This window comes from Arvicanthis niloticus, chromosome X, assembly GCF_011762505.2.
Source record: "Arvicanthis niloticus isolate mArvNil1 chromosome X, mArvNil1.pat.X, whole genome shotgun sequence".
In the NCBI taxonomy this organism is placed as follows: domain Eukaryota; kingdom Metazoa; phylum Chordata; class Mammalia; order Rodentia; family Muridae; genus Arvicanthis; species Arvicanthis niloticus.
The window spans coordinates 46,545,742-46,562,719 of record NC_047679.1 but is presented as its reverse complement, the minus strand read 5'-3'; the positions used below and the strand labels follow the sequence as shown (position 1 = coordinate 46,562,719).

Below are 16,978 nucleotides of genomic sequence, written 5' to 3'. Positions count from 1 at the left end.
AGCGAGATGATCATGTGTTTTTTTTTTTTCCTTTGAGTTTATTTATGTAGTGGATTACATTGATGGGTTTTCGAATATTGAACAATCCCTGCATTCCTGGGATAAAGCTTAATTGATCATAATGGATGATTGTTTTGATGTGTTCTTGGATTTAGTTTGCAAGAATTTCATTGAGTATTTTTGCATCAATATTCATAAGAGAGATTGATCTGTAGTTCTCTTTCTTTGTTGGGTCTTTCTGAGGTTTAGGTATAAGCATAATTGTAGCTTCATAGAATGAATTGTACCCAATTCCTTCTGTTTCTATTCTGTGGAATAGTTTGAAGAGAATTGGTATTAGTCTTCCTTGAAGGTCTGATAGAATTCTGCACTAAAACCATCCAGTCCTGGACTTTTTTTTGGTGGGGAGGCTATTAATGACTGCTTCTATTTCTTTAGGGGTTATGGGACTGTTTAGATGGTTTATCTGCTCCTCGTTTAATGTTGGTACCTGGTATCTGTCTAGAAAATTGTCCATTTCATCCAGATTTTCCAATTTTGTTGAGTATAGGCTATTGTAGTAGGATCTGATGATTTTTTTTAATTTCCTCAGTTTCTTTTGTTATGCATCCCTTTTCAGTTATGATTTTATTAATTTGGATACTGTCTCTGTGCCTTTTGATTCGTCATTTGATTTGAAACAATTTTACTAAATTCTAAAAAGTCTTTAATTTCTTACTTTACTTCTTCCTTGACCAAGTCATCATTGAGTAGATCATTGTTCAGTTTCCACATGTATGTCGGTTTTCCATTGTTTTTGTTGTTAATAAAGACCAGCCTTAGTCCATGGTGGTCTCATAGGGTACATGGGATTATTTCAATCTTTTTGTATCTCTTTAGGCCTGTTTTGTGACCAATTATATGGTCTATTTTGGAGAAGGTACCATGAGGTGCTGAGAAAAAGGCATATTTTTTTGTTTTAGGATGAAATGTTCTATAGATATCAGTTAAATCCATTTGGTTCATAACTTATGTTATTTTCATTGTATCTCAGTTTAGTTTTCGTTTCCATGATCTGTCCATTCCTGAGAGTGGGGTGTTGAAATCCCCCACTATTATTGTGTTAGATATAATGTATGCTTTGAGCTTTAGTAAAGTTTTTTTTTTTTTTTTGTATGTGGGTGCCCTTGCATTTGGGGCATAGATGTTCAGAATTGAGAGTTCTTCTTGGTACATTTTTCCTTTGATGAGTATGTAGTGTCCTTCTTTTATTACTTTTGGTTGAAAATCAATTATATTTGATATTAAAATTGCTACTCCAGCTTGTTTCTTGAGACCATTTCTTGGAAGTTTGTTCTCCTCAAATTCTTTGAGAGTGTTATTTATGTCCTTTTTAAAGTCGTTTATCATCATCATGAGAAGTGATTTTAATTCTGAATCCTACTTTTCCCATGTGATGTGGTGTTCAGGACTTACTATGGTGGGAGAACTGGGTTCTGGTGATGCCATGTAACTTTGGTTTCTGTTGTTTACATTCTTAAGATTGCCTTTTGCCATTTGGTTAGCTCTAGTGCTACCTGTACTTACTGGTTCTGACTGGAGCCTGCCTTTCCAGTTATCTTGGTTGTGTCAGAACTCCTTGGGGTCTGGATGTCTCTGTGATTCTGAGCTCCAGCTGTTCTGGGTACAGTGGCTCCTCTAGGATATCTCAGGATATGATGTCTCCACAGTAGTAGAACAGCTAGGTGTTTGCTGCTCTGAGTGTAGTCGATCCTCTAGGATGCCTCAGGATATGATGTCTCCTGCTCTGAGGTCAGTGGCCTCTCTAGGATGTCTCCGGACGTGGTTTCTGCAGCTGTGAGGGCAGTGGCCTCTCAAGGATGTCTGCAGCTCTGAGGGCAGTGGCCGCTCTGGTATGCCTCTGGACGTAGTTTCCATAGGAGAGCAGATCAGCTGGGCGTCTGCTCCAGTCACCGGGATCTGGGCGAGGGGCAGCAGGGGAGTGGTATTCTGCAGGGCAGGGTCTGGATGCCAGGTGCACTCTGGAGCCTCCCTACTGCCAGTTGTCCCTCTGGGGCCTAGGGCAGTGTGCAGGTGCTCCTACCTACAGCTCTGTGGTCTGTGTGGTCTCTTTATGATGCCTCCGGACGCAGCTTCCACAGGGGAGCAGATTAGCTGGGCATCTGCTCCAGACATAGGGATTCCGGTGAGAGAGCTCTACAGAAATTTCAAGACCTTCATTCTCCTACCATCTGTCTGCCCATATTTATCAAACCTGCAAATCCTGAAATATACACACCTGTGGATCCTGAAACATATATATCAGCTGATCTAAAACCACACAGCCCAGAGATACCCATCAGAGGCCTGCTACACCAGGATCATTGAAGTTAACTGCCACCCCCTTCCACAATAACTACTACAAAAGGAACATCTAGGAATCAAAGTCACACAAATGGTTAAAGGCCCTCAAAAGAATACAATCAACAAAATCCAGGGCAATATGACAACTTCAGAGCATAGGTGCCCTACTACAGCAAGCTTTAGATATCCTAACATAAGAAAATGATTTAAATCCAATCTTATAAGGTTGATAGAGGTCTTTAGAAATGAAATAAATAAATCCTTTAAAGAAGTACAGACATTTGGAATGTAAATAAACAAAATAACCATTAAAATATGTAGACTGTAATAAACAGAATTTTTAAAAATTCAGGAAAATTAAATAAAAATCGTAGAGGTCTTTAAATAGGAAACAGATAAATTCCTTAGAGATATACAGGGAAATACAATTAACCAGGTGAAGGAAATAAAACTGTGCAAGACCTGAAAGTAGAAATATAAGCAACAAAGAAACCACAAATTGAGGAAATCCTAGAAATAGAAAACTTAGGGAAGAGAACAGGAACAACAGATGCAAGTATCACCAACAGAATACAGGAGATGGAAGAGAGAATCTCAGGTATATAAGATATAATAGAATAAATTGATATATCAGTCAAAGAAAATGTTAAATCTGCAAAGTTTCTGACATAATACCTTCAGGAAATCTGGGATACAATGAAAATACCTAACCAAAGAATAATAGGAATGGAACACAAAGAGTCCCAAAACCAAGACCCAGAAAACATTTTAATCAAAATCATCTAAAGAAAGAGATCCAGTTAAACATACAAGAAGCTTATACAATACAAATTAGACTGGATGAGAAAAGAATATTTTCCCATCACATGATAATCAAAACATAAAACTTACAAAACAAAGAAAGAATATTAAAAGCTGAAAGGAGAAAGTGTTGAGTAACATATAAAGACAGACCTATCAGAATTACTCCTGATTTCACAACAGAGACTCTAGAAGATACAAAGGCCTGGACTGATATGTTACAACCTCTAAAAATCAGATGCCAATTCAGACTACTATACCCAGCAAAACTCTCAATTATCAGAGATGGAGAAAACAAGATATTTCAAGACAAATTCAAATTCATTCAATGTCTATCCACATATCCAGCTCTACAGAAACTACTAGAAAGAAAACTCCAACAAAAGGAGAATAACTACATCCAAAAAAATACCGGAAACAAGAAATTCCATACCAGCAAAACTAAGGAAAGCTTGTGCATACGCACATGCACACACAGGCACACACACATGTGCACACACACACACAAACACCACCAACATCAAAATAACAGGAATAGATAATCATAGATCATTAATATCTCTCAACATCAAGGGGCTCAATTCCCCAATTGAAAGACATAGGCCATGTCACATGACAGCGATGGTGCTGCCGTGGTGTCATTGTGGAGGAGACTGAGTATTTTTCCTTGTAAATACTGTTATTTGTATATACTGTAAAGTATACACACACACATATATACATATACATATACATATACATATACATATACATATACATATACATATACATATACATATATATATATATATCACATCAGTGGGCACTTACTGAGCCTGGGGAAACTGGGAACAAGTTTAAAACCAAAACCACACACAGCACAAACAGAGGTCACAGGCCACTGCAGAGCAAATTCGACTTGCACAGATGATTTTGAACCATAATGATGCTGACTTTGAGGAGAAGATGAAATGATTGATATCTCAGGCACAACCCAGGATGAATGTGTGATTGATTTGCATGACTGCAATGGAGATGTCAATAAAGCCATCAATGTACTCCTGGAAGAAAATTCAAACACACATTTCTGGGAGATAGTTGGGAAGAAGAAAGGAGTCTCAGGACAGAAGGATAATGAACAAACTGAATCTAACAAAGAAGGAAAAGAAAATTGAGACTAGGATGGAGACTACAGTCAGTGATGTGGTGGGCCACCAAAACAGGGGAGAGGTGCCAGCCATGGACAAGAGTTTCAGGGCCAGGAAAATGGATTGGATGGTACTAAGAGTGGAGGGCCTTCTGGAAGAGGCACAGAGGCAGAAGAGGCCAGAGGCAGTTCTAGTAGGTGAGGAAGTATTTCTGCTCAAGGAATGGGAACCTTTAACCCAGCTGATGATGCAGAGCCAGCCAACACTGATAATTATGGCAATAGCAGTGGCAATATATGAAACAACATTGGCCACTTTGAACCAGATGATGGAGCAAGACTTGATTTCATTGGGGTTGAGAGGTCAAATTATCCCAGAAAATTTGAAACTGCTCCTATTGCATGGAGGACTGCAATAGAAGAGTGGAGAACTGACGGTTAGAATGAAGATCTTTCTGAGACCAAGATCTTTACTGTCTCTAATGTGTCTTCAGTGCCTCTGCCTGTGGAGAATGTGACAATCACTGCTGGTCAGAGAATTGACCCTGTTGGAAAAGACACTGTCTTCAACCAAGAATGACTCATCTAATCTGGATCCATCTCAGGCTCCTTCCCTGGCCTAGACTCTGGTGTTCAGTAATTTGAAGCAGAATGCCATATCACAGCCTGCTTAAGAGAATACTTTTTTTTTATCATAGCATGGTGAGCATGTTCAGGAAAGGATTTGGTAATGTTGGGGAAGCTAAAGGTGGCAATACAACAGGTCCTCAGTTCTTGGAGCAATTCAAGACTGCAAGCCCTTGCTCACCTGGCAGCTCAACATTCTCACTCTGGAATCACTACTACTTCCTCTTAGAATATGGGCTCAACAGCACAATCACCATCACTGGTGCAGTATGATTTGCAAATGACTCAGCAGTGCGCAGTTTTTTGCAAAGTGCCAGGCATTCACCCCATCTTCAACCATGATGGATGTATGCCTTCAGGAGAAGCCACCTGCAGTGGCTACCTCGACAGCTGCACCTCCTCCACCCTCTTCTCCTCTGCCAAGCAAATCCACCTCGGCTCCACAGATGTCTCCGGGGTCTTCAGATGACCAATCCTCCAGCCCTCAGATGGCTCAGCAGAAACTGAAACAGCAAAAGAAGAAAACCTCCTTGACATCTAAGATTGCTGCTCTGGCTGTGGAGATGCCTGGCTCAGCAGATATCTCAGGGCGAAATCTGCAGTTTGGGGCATTGCAGTTTGGGTTTGGGTCAGAGTCTGTTCTTTCTGATTATGAGTCCACCCCCACCAGGAGTGGCCCTGCTTGTATAAAGGCTACTAGGCCTCATTCAGTAAACAACTTATACCACCCAAAATAAGGCTCAAGGCCCTTTATGTGAATAAAGATCCACACAGACATGGCAGTATCCCAGCTCCATCTCTTTATCAACCGAAAAGGACCTGACTCAGGCTAAGAATGGTTTCAGCTCAGTGCAGGACATGCAGTTACAGACCACACAATCTATTGAAGGTGCTACAGGCTCTGCAGTGAAATCTGAATCACCTTACACTTCTAGTATATCCTCTCTCAATAAAACAGTACCTGCAGCTTCCTTACTGATGACAGCCAATCAGCATTCATCCTCATTAATTTGCTTGAGCCATAGTGAGATTCAAAATACTACCAACACACAGCATACAGTGCATTATCTACACATCAGAATACCCTTTCTTCGTCAACATCTTCTGGGCCTTCTTCAACATTCACTCTTTTGCATACAAGTGTGAAGAGTGAGGTGAAACTACATTCTTCCTCCAGCACATTCTCTACCACAGCCAGCACTGTCTCTGCACCTCCCCAAGTGTTCAGTGTCTCCTCCAGTCTGAATAGTGGCCATAGTTTGGGCCTTAGCCTGGGCATCAAGTCTAATGTCACAGCTTCAACTCAAAGCTCAGTTGCTACAACTTCAAGAAAATCTCCTCCCAACCTTCCTCCTGGAGTCCCACCATTGTTGCCTAATCCATATATTATGGCTCTGGGGCTGTTACATGCAAACCCACCACAAGTATATGGTTATGATGATTTACAGATGTTTTAGACAAGATTTCCATTGGATTACTACAGTATCCCATTTCCCACACTCACCACTCCACTTACTGGGATTGATGGTAGCCTAGCCAGTAACCCTTACTCTGGCGACCTCACCAAGTTCAGCCATAGCTTCCCCACCAGCCACAACCTTGGCCCAACCCCAGAAGAACAAGATGCAGAGTTCCACACCATGCAGCAGACACCACTAAGGCACTGCCTTCTGGCTATAGTTACAACAGCCTGCCTGTCATACTACACAGGAGTCCTGGGCCTCCCCAGCACCTTCCAGTATGGGTCTGATGTTTCCTAGGCTCCTACCTCTTCCAAGCAGCATAGTGTGAATGTCAGTGGGAATGCCTCCACCAGGTCTTTCCAACAGCCAAGTGGATATGGGTCTCCTGGATACAACACGTATCAGCCACCTCCAGTAACACAGGCATGCCAGGCATCTCAGGTTCTGTGTACTCCAATACCCAGCAGTCCATTAAAAAACAAGGGTTTAATTCTGGTACTCCTGCTGCCTCCTTCAACTTGCCTTCAGCCCTAGGAAGTGGACCCTTCATATAGAAAACCAAAATACCTAGAATAGCCAAAACAATACTGTACAATAAATGAACTTCTAGAGGTATAACCATCCTCAATTTTAAGTTGTACTACAGAACTTCAGTAATAAAAACTACACAGTATTTGCAAAAATATAGACAGGCTAACTACTGGAATCAAATTAAATTCCCAGACATTTGAACACTTATGGTTACCTGATTTTTGATAAAGAAGCCAGAAATTTACAACGAATAAAAGGAAAGAAGTTTCAATAAATGGTCTTGGCCTAATTGGATGTCAGTGTATGTAAAATAATGCAAATAAAAATCTGCATTTATCACCCTGTACAAAACTCAAGTTGAAGTGGATTGAGTACCTAAACCTAAAACCAAACCAACTAAATCTAATAGAAGAGAAATTGGGGGATAACTTTGAACATATTGGCACAGGAGACAACTTCTTGAACAGTACAACAACAGCTCGGGCACTAAGAGCAATAATTAATAAATGGGACTTTATGAAACTGAAAAGCTTCAGTAAGATGAAGGACACCATCAAAAGGACAAAATAACAGCATAGAGAATGGAAAAAGAGCTTCACCGACTTTACACCTGACAGAGGGCTAATATCCAAATTATATAAAGAAATGAAGAATTTACACACCATCAGACCAATTAACCCAATTTTAAACATGGGGTACAGAGCTAAACAGAGAAATTAATGACAGAGGAATCTCTCAGAGCTTGAAGTACTAATAGAAGTATTCAATGCCTTTAGTCCTCAGGAAAATGTAAATCAAAACTGAGATGCATCTTATACCCTTTAGAATGGGTAAATTCAAAAACTCAAGTGAGAGCTCATGCTGGCAAGGATATGGAACAAGGGATATACTCCTCCATTGTAGGTTTGAATAAAAACTTGTACAGCCACTTTCAAAATCATTATGGTAGCTCTCAGAAAATGGGGAATAGTTCTACTTCAAGACCCAGCTATACTATTCCTGGGCACATACCCAAGGGACATGCCATCCAAACACAAGGACACTTGATCAACTATGTTTGTAGCAGCTTTATTCATGACAACCAGAACCTGGAAACAACTTAGACAGCCCTCAACCAAAGAACATAAAAAGAAAATGTGGTACATCTACACAATTGTGTATTAGCTGATAAAAAAAAGTAAAAAAAAAAACTTGCAGGAAAATACATTTAAGTAGAAAAATTCATCCTAAATTGTGATAGAAACAAATATGACTGGCAAAATTTTAAAACAAAAAAAGATCAATGCAATGCTTTGTAATGATATTGTTCTAATACTCATAGAGCTGTGCCCAGCTCAATTTTCATCAGAGAGACATTGTCCAGCAGCCAAACTACTAGGCAAAGCATATGGAACCCTGAAGAAGAGGAGGAGGAAGGATTCTCGGAGCCAGAGGGGTTGAAGACACCAGAAGAACACAGAACACAGAAGCGACTAAACAGGACTTGGAGGTGCTCACATACACTGCAGCAACAATCTTGGGCCCTGTATAGGTCTCAGCTGAGTCATCTGCATATGTGTTATGGTTAGTGTTCTTGTGGCATACAAAATAACAGAAGTGGGATTACCTCTGATTCTTTTTTAATATAATATTTTATTATTTGGAAATTTAATTTAATCACATTCACTTCCCAGTCCTCCCAGGTCCACCCCAACAACTGTGACATCCCCCAATATCAAAGAAGAAGAACAAAAAAAGAGAAAAGAAAAGAAAAACAATACTATATTAAATTTGCATTGCACAACGTGGACCATGGTCTAACTCCAAGTCTTCAGCCCTTTATAGTTAACTGAGGCCTTTTCTAATCCCACCCGTTTCCCACAGAAATCTGTCAACTCTGAAAAGCTGTATTTCAGCATTCCAGTTACTGTTTTTGAGAGTTTTTTTTTTTAATGGTTACCTATTGAGACTGTTTCTTTTGTAGGTTGGTATTCGGAGAGAAGTTGACAAAGAAGCTTTCTATGTCTCTCATTCTCAACTGTGAAACTACAGTCACTGATACCACTGTAAAAGAAGCTTCTGTTCCCTTTATAGGCAGTGGCATCATGAATCATAGTCTTATACATGGTTTCTGGTGACAGCACAGTCCACAGACACCAACATGTCTTCAGGTGGTACCACAGACAATGGACATCCTCATAGCCTTTGATGGTAACATGGGCCATGGACATAAACACTGCCCTTGATGCAGCAAGGCCATGGACACCAACATGAAATCTGGTAGCAACATAGACTTCAGATATCAACAGGGCCTCAGGAAGCAGCCTAGACCATGCATATCACCATGGCTTCTGATGGCAGCTTAGTCCTTTGACCTCAACATGTCTTCAGGTAGTACAATAGACAATGACTATCCATATGGCCTTTGAACATATCAAGGGCCATCAACATCCACATAGCCTCTCACTGCAATAAGACCAAGGACTCCAATATGGCCCTCAGTTGGAGAATGAACTATGGGAATCAACATGGCCTCAGGTGTCATCACAGGCCACTTCTGCAAGAGCCATGATAGTGTCCATGGATTGTTTTATGCCTAAGGGTTGTGTTGATTTCTGTGGTCCATGTTACCACTGGAGGCCATGGCAATTTCAGTGGTCTGTGATGCTACCTAAATTAATCTTGGTTTCTGTGGACCATGTTGCAGCTCATGGCTGTTTGGATGGTCTTTGTGCTTTTTCTAGAGGACATACATATATATCTACACAAAATTCTGTGCAGATATCTCTGACACTTTGTCTTTGTTAGGGACCCTTTTCTTTCTACTTGGTTGCTTTGTCTAACCTTGATATGAGGAAACTCATGTTGCTTTATTGTAACTTGCTATGTCATTTTCAGTTGATATCCCTGTGAGGCTTAATTTATTTTTTAAGTGAAACGGAGAAGTGGATTTAGGGCAGAGGGGAGATGGGGAAGGGTGTTGAGAATAGTGGAGGTAGGGGAAACTGTGGTCAGGTTGTAGTGTATGTAAAGAATAAAATCAATGCACAATAAGATGTTGCTAAGAGTCACTCTCAGAGAAGACAACCTGCAAGAAGTCTCTGACACCAGGTCAGCTGCCTGCAAGAAGGGGAAACCAGCCAAGCTTCCTGAAAGAGGTTTGGAGCAAATGATTTACATGAAAATGACATTCCAAAATCTGTTGGGTTGCCTGCAGGCTGAGCAACAGTGCCCCATGTTTCCAGCTATTGTGATCTGTCACTCTTTCTGGGATGGGCTTTGGTGATACAGCTGTCTTTGTGTCATTTCTGCTTACCCATATTTCTGTAAATAACCCAAATAAAACTCATTGGTTCACCAAGTTCAACTTTGGTGGTATCTGTACTTTGGTCTGTTGTGGGTCCCATATTTGAGGTGAATAAGCATATATATTTGATCTCCCCAGGAAAAGTTTTGTCATACCACATCGTTGGACATAGATAGAGGCTTATGGGTGACAGAAGGCAAATTGTGGTGGTTTAAATGAAAACTGTCCCCACATCATTGGTTCAAGTATTTGAACACTTGGCCCATGGGTGGTGACACTCTGTTTGGCAAAGGTATGTAAACTTTAAAATTAAGGATTTACTAAGGGAAATAAATGTGTTAGGGTTATAGACTCTCCTTAATTCCAATTCTCTTTCTCCTTCTCCTCCCTCTCTCCAGCTGGCTCCCCTTTTCATCCCTCTCTCCTGTTCCCTCTCCCTCTCCTCTCTCTTTCTCTTTTCTTACTATATATGGATAAACTGTGATTACCAGCTTTTTCCTTGGCCATCTGCTTCCATAAGTTGATTCTTACAAAGATATTTATTTAAACACACACACACACACACACACACACACACACACACACGGGGGTGAAAAGATGGCTTGGTTTTTGTAGAGTATTGGCTAGAGCTAGCTGGAGACCCAACAGGTGTCCATGCCTGAAAGGGACGGCATATATTTTGCTGCGTTCCCAGACTTCAGGGTCCTAACATGCAGTCTAAGACCTCCATTTGATCTGCGCCATTCAATCATGTAGGGCAACATCCTTACCAGCCCTTCCACAGGTAGAGGACATGACTACAGGTCTCAGGGCCTTGAGAGAGTTCCATATTAATGAGATACCTTAAAGGCAAGAGGGCATAGCCAATTGAGTATTCTTTCCCAGACCTTCCTCCTTAAAAATGGTATTTAACCAAAGGCCCTCCCTGGGGGTGCGGGGGTACCACCAGATCCATTTATATCCTGCCATAAAAATAAACCCTTTTGGAACCATGGACTCCCTTGTGTCTTTTAGGGCCTGCCATGAGGAACTGTGGAGAAGATCTCAACTACCAAGCCATGTCAAATCTCCCATCAAGGACTTTGCTGTGTTCCAGCCACAGGGACCACCGACTCAACCAAGCTAGCCAACCCTGCCAAGCTAGTAATGAACCAAGAGTCTCACCTCACAGAGCACCACCAGAGTGCTCTCTCTCATTCCTTTCAGCTGTGGGTCAGCCTGCACACCCCCAGTCTGTTCTTCCATGGTTCCCAGTAGCAACTCCAAGGACAGACCACAGGCTCCCAAGGTCAGCCTTAGGCCTAGGAAACACCCCCACTCAAGTGCCCTGTGCTCCCGCAGGGCTTCAGACTGAGAGAAAACTCCCCGCACCTGGGCATAAGCCCCACAGCATCAGTGAACCCAGTCAAAAATCCTGTGCATGCTTCTGCCACTCTGAGCTGCAGTTCCAACTGACTGAGCCATGGCAGACATGCAGGACCCACAACTCCGCCCAACAGGAACCCACTCGTGAGCAAATTATTAACAGAATCTACCCTTAAGAGACAAACTTCTTGGCATATTTATGAAGTAGTTTATAGGCTGAGATAATTGAGATTGGAAGACCCACCTTGATTATATATGACTCTGTACCACTGGCTGATGTCCAACACTAAATAAAAAGAAAAATTGAACTGAGCCTCAGAAATGATCTAATTGCTTGTTGATTGTGGGTGAAATGTACTGGGATGCTTTAGATTCCTCCAAGAACTGAATAGTCTACTCATCAACAGGATGGAATGTATCCCCTCACACTGTAAGACAAAGTTAATTTGTCTATTAATTTGTTTTGTTAGTTTATTTCCACAACCATACTATGTACATACATGCATACATACATACATATATTTGCTGAAATATGTATATATATATATATATATAGTGTCTGTCTGTCTGTGTATCTCTCTCTCTGTGTGTGTGTGTGTGTGTGTGTGTGTGTATGTGTATCCTATTATGTACCTACTACTCTAAGGAGAAGAACAATTAACTTTCTCAAACTTGATATTTGATGCATCCTGTTTTATCCCTGAAGATCCTACAGAAACCACAGTAGAAGTGGTACTATATTTATACTGATATTTAATATTTCTTATCTAAAAATAAGTACATTAACAACTGCTCCTTTAGGATCCAGCTTAGCACTTTATTCACAAAAATTGTACTAAATTGCACTGAACGTTGTTTCTCCATTATTATTCATAATGATAAAATTCTGTTAAATATTCATAGAAAATTTGAAAATATCTTACTGTCTTTTACTTTAATATGACATTGTCTTCCATACAAAAAAAAGATACTTTAATTAAATTTCAATTCATGGAAAGAATGTCATTGCTAGACTATTTCTTTGAAAGTAGATTTGCAATAAAACATTTATAGTTGCTTCTGATACAAAGACCTTGGTAAACATTACATTATTTATTAAACTCCTCTTCCAAAAACATGCTGCTAAAGTAAGATGTTCTTGATAAGAAGTTATGACTCAGTTGTTGTTTATTTTATCCTATGCATCTATTTTATGGGAGGTTTTCTTTATGTAAAACTGAGGCCTCTTTTTTTATTTTATTTTTTTAAACTGAGGCCTCTAATTCATTATTTTGCTGTGCATTCTTCCATATCTAAAAGTCTATAAGAGAAAGATTTTTTAAATTATATTTTCAGTTAGTGATATCAATAGTATTTTATTTGAACTAGGAGTTAATGGCCTCATATGATTATATATTATATTATATTATATATTATGTTACCATAAGGATCATCATCATTGTCACCATTAGTATCATATCAGTAATACACTAAAGGAACAAGACTGCTACAGTGAACTGTACTCATTTTATTATCAGAATCATCATCTTGAGATGGAGAACATTCAGAGGTTGCAGATGATTTTCTGTCAGGGCATTCTATTATATTTTCACTTTCATTTGTCTCTTTAATTTTCCTAAATATGTCATAATGACTTGGAAATTCACTTCCCATTGGTAGAATAACAACTTCCTCCTCCTCCTTGTCCTCCTCCTCCTCCTCTTATTCTTCTTTTTCTTCTTCTTCTTCTTCTTCTTCTTCTTCTTCTTCTTCTTCTTCTTCTTCTTCTTCTTCTTCTTCATCTTCTTCTTCTGTGATCCGTCTACAAAATGTGTCTGCCTTGACTTTTACCTTCATAACTTTATTATGTCTACAATATATTTTTCTGGTACATTATATAAATTCCTTCTTACTTGTCTCTCTCTTCTTTTTCTCTTCTTCATATTTAGTTAGTTTTCAGCCCTTTAAATGTCTGGACATACTGAATTGATTCAAAAGACATAAAAAAAAAAAACTTTCCACAATGTTTGCAATGAGAGACAATGTATTTTTTCTCTTATAAATTCACATAGCTTAATAATAGCTAAATTTAACATATTATACCAAGTTTCTTTATGCACAAAAGCATTTACAACTGGTTCAAAAAGATTTTTCTTAATTATGTAAAGATTGTAAATTTTGTCTTTAAGGCCAATCATCTTTCTCATAAACTGGACAGCACTCAAATTCAGAAAAGTGTGCTTTGAAGTCATCAGCACCAAGATTCTGCTGAGCAAGTAGTTGCTTGTAATATAATTTTTTGATTTTGAGTGTCATTGTGTACAATATCTGAGTAGTTCTAAAACTGCTTTAAGTAATTGTGCATTTTGATAACTATCAGGGTAGATGTCAGCCCTATTATCATCACTATCATTTTCTACTGTGGTGGACAAAATTGGTGCTATGAGGTTCCTCTAAACAACGTGTTTAGAAAAAATTCAGAAATTTTCATCTTTCACATCCTTTAGCTGTGACATGCATATTTTCTGGATCAAGAAGAGCACGCAGAACTGTTCTCAAAATGATGCCTCATGAAAATTCAGGATCAGAATCACAGATCATTCGTTTGATCATTATATTAAGGATAAGGTCATCATTATCTTCACTGTCCTGAGCTTCTTCCATTGCATATGCTCTGACTAGGCCTGGACTATATTCTACTAGATAAGCAAATAGTTCTAGAGAAGCTACTTGTATTTCATAATTATGCATGTTCACAACCTACCTTTCATTCATGATTCCTACCTTTATCAGTTTTTTTAGTAACACATTTTTCTTTTAAGACTGTAATGTCTTAGCAAATGCACAGAATTCTTTGAAGAAAAATAACAATTCACACGATCTCTCATCACCTATAATGTTTTCTTTTAACTGAGCAAGAACTTTGAGAATTTTTTTTCTGCAGCATGGTAATTATTTCAATTTGTTGAAAAAATTATAGTAGTAATATCAGAAAAAAGATTTGCTTCAAATATGGATGGTGTGGGAAACACAATATGATGAACGTATTACATTCTGTAGGTCTGCTGTATTTTTTGCCTAAGCTGAGAATGTGTTATGGGCATAATTTTCTTGATTTTCACATTTTGAGTCAAGAATTCTCTGTGCTGCTTTAGCTAATCTAAACCAGGGCTGTATTCAAGGCATCCTACCACATCCATTATGAATTCATCAGAAAACATAATGTTAAACAAACGTGAATCGTCTAGAAACAGCATTCCTTTAATGATGCTATTCAAATAGTGTAAGCCTTCCATGTTCTGATGCTTTTCAGAAGTTTTGAACAGCTGTACATATTGTTTAATGTAACTTTCTTTTTCAAAGACCAGGGCCAGGCTTTCTTTGTGGCTTGGTGCTTCACTGACAAAAATAAGTAAATCTGCAATGTTTTCAAGTATATGGTGTTCACAGATTGACATCTTGTCCTGATTCCAGCTTGGAGACAGATCTTCAAATTTTTCTAGATCATCAGTAAGTTCTTCTGTGATTTCTATACTTGGATCTTTACCTTGAACTTGGCGGATAACTTCCCAGATCTCTTAACAATCATTTGGTTCCTGGAAATTTATTGCCATACTATGGTTCTTAGCTTCAGATCAAATGATTACATCTCCTTGTTTGTGGGGAGCTGACAGAAGGCAGCTATCATCCTTGCAGCCATCTTGAGCCAAATACCCTGATAAGAGACTTGATTACATTAGCCTGCAACAGCTAAGCACACTCTGATAACATCTTGCTTTAGACACCCAGGATTTTCCCTTGGGTGTGTGAGACTTAAAGGTGTGTGACTTAAGGGTATGACTTAGAGATCAGATTTAGAGACAAGACCTAAGGGCATGACTTAAAGGCATTACTTAGAGGCGTGACTTAGAAGTGAGACATATAAAAGGCGAGAGGCAGACAGGAGAGTTCAGAACAATTTGGAGTAACAGAGATTCAAACACTAGGAGTAGGAGTAGACATTAGACACTCAGAAGAGAACAACTTAGAGTACAGCTTGGAAGTAGGAATTAGGTTAGACACTTGCAACAGAGAATTAGGCACTTGGCACTTGGAGAAAGAACTTGGAACTTGGAGGTACTAGGAACTAGGAACAAGGGACTAGGAACTAGGGACTTGGAGAGAAGAAGAGAGACTGAAGAATAAATGGGATTGAATCACACTCTGTCTGGTCTCCATTCCTTGAGTCCATCCTCACTCTCTCTCTTGCTGAACCATGACCTGTGGACTGGAGCTGCTTGGGGCAGTGCAGGCTAACAAGTTAGTCCCCAAGGCTTTTGGCAGTGCGGTTCCCAACATTGACAGAACGGTCTGAAACATTTCTGGCCCCCAAGTGTGGAGAAGCTCGGGCCGCAACAATTGTTGTTTGTGGTAGGGCACACTAGGATGTATCTTGTACTCCATAATCTGGGATCCATCTGATTCTGAGTGAACAAGCAGGTACACACACTGGAGATGTTCAATGTATTTGGATGAAATTTGTCCTGTGCCTATGTTTTTCTACCACTTGTCTTCCACCAATGAATTTTACTTTATTAAGTATGTCATCCATATTGATCTCTGACTTTGTCTTGCTTAGCCATGTCCTTGTGCAGATCTCGGCTTTTTGTCCTTTGACCAGAGGTAACTATACCTCACTATCTTGGCTGGGAATGTTGCCACAGTCACAATTCTGAAAAATCATAAGAGAACAGATTACTGGGGGTTAAATGACTGACATAGGATAAGAGAGGGCCCAAAGTCATTAAGATTACTGGGGAAGAAGGCCCTGATACTTCCCAATCCTCTTACTGAAGTATCACTAACAAACCTCTCTCAAGGAACACTTGAGTCTCTGAGCCTGCCTTAGTTCCAGCAGAATCTTGTGATTCACCCCAAATTCTTCCTAAAAAGATTGTGTTTATGTAATAGATACTGTAAAAGGGACCTGCCTCTTTTACCTTATAATGGAAGCATAGAAAATACTATATATGTTTTCTATATCTTATTTTGTTTTTCAGATGTATTTTCACTCATCAGAAATGTGTTGCTTACGCCCTTAAGCAAAAAGAAATTTAATTACCATTATTTTGTCCCAGTCTACTCTTCAAACTGTATGTCAATAAAAGGCTTGGGATAATAAGCAAAAATACATCATCTACAGATAAGATGCCATCCCCAGAATCAGAGAAATATAATTGTGTTTTGCTATAAGACATACTCATGTTCATCTTGTAGTTTGAATCACAGTTCTAAATATTCAGGAATGATCTTTTTCTGAAAGAGAAAATGTCAGCTTTATCACTCCATTCTGTTCAGACAGTTTCAGCTTCCATTTCCTCAAAAAAAATTTTTTTCCTAATCATGAACTTTGTTATTGAGAAGAACTGGGTCAAAGAGGAAGGGAGTGAAAATTTGCTAAGATTGAGAATTGACATG

At 39.3% G+C, this 16,978-nt stretch overlaps 2 pseudogenes; one reads left to right on the top strand and one right to left on the bottom strand.

The window, feature by feature from the left end:
* The first annotated feature begins 3,933 nt into the window (after positions 1-3,933).
* Positions 3,934-6,914, top strand: LOC117694938 (ubiquitin-associated protein 2-like; annotated as a pseudogene).
* Positions 6,915-8,265: 1,351 nt separating this feature from the next.
* On the bottom strand, positions 8,266-16,770 carry LOC117694937 (protein PPP4R3C1-like; annotated as a pseudogene).
* Between the last annotated feature and the right edge of the window lie 208 nt (positions 16,771-16,978).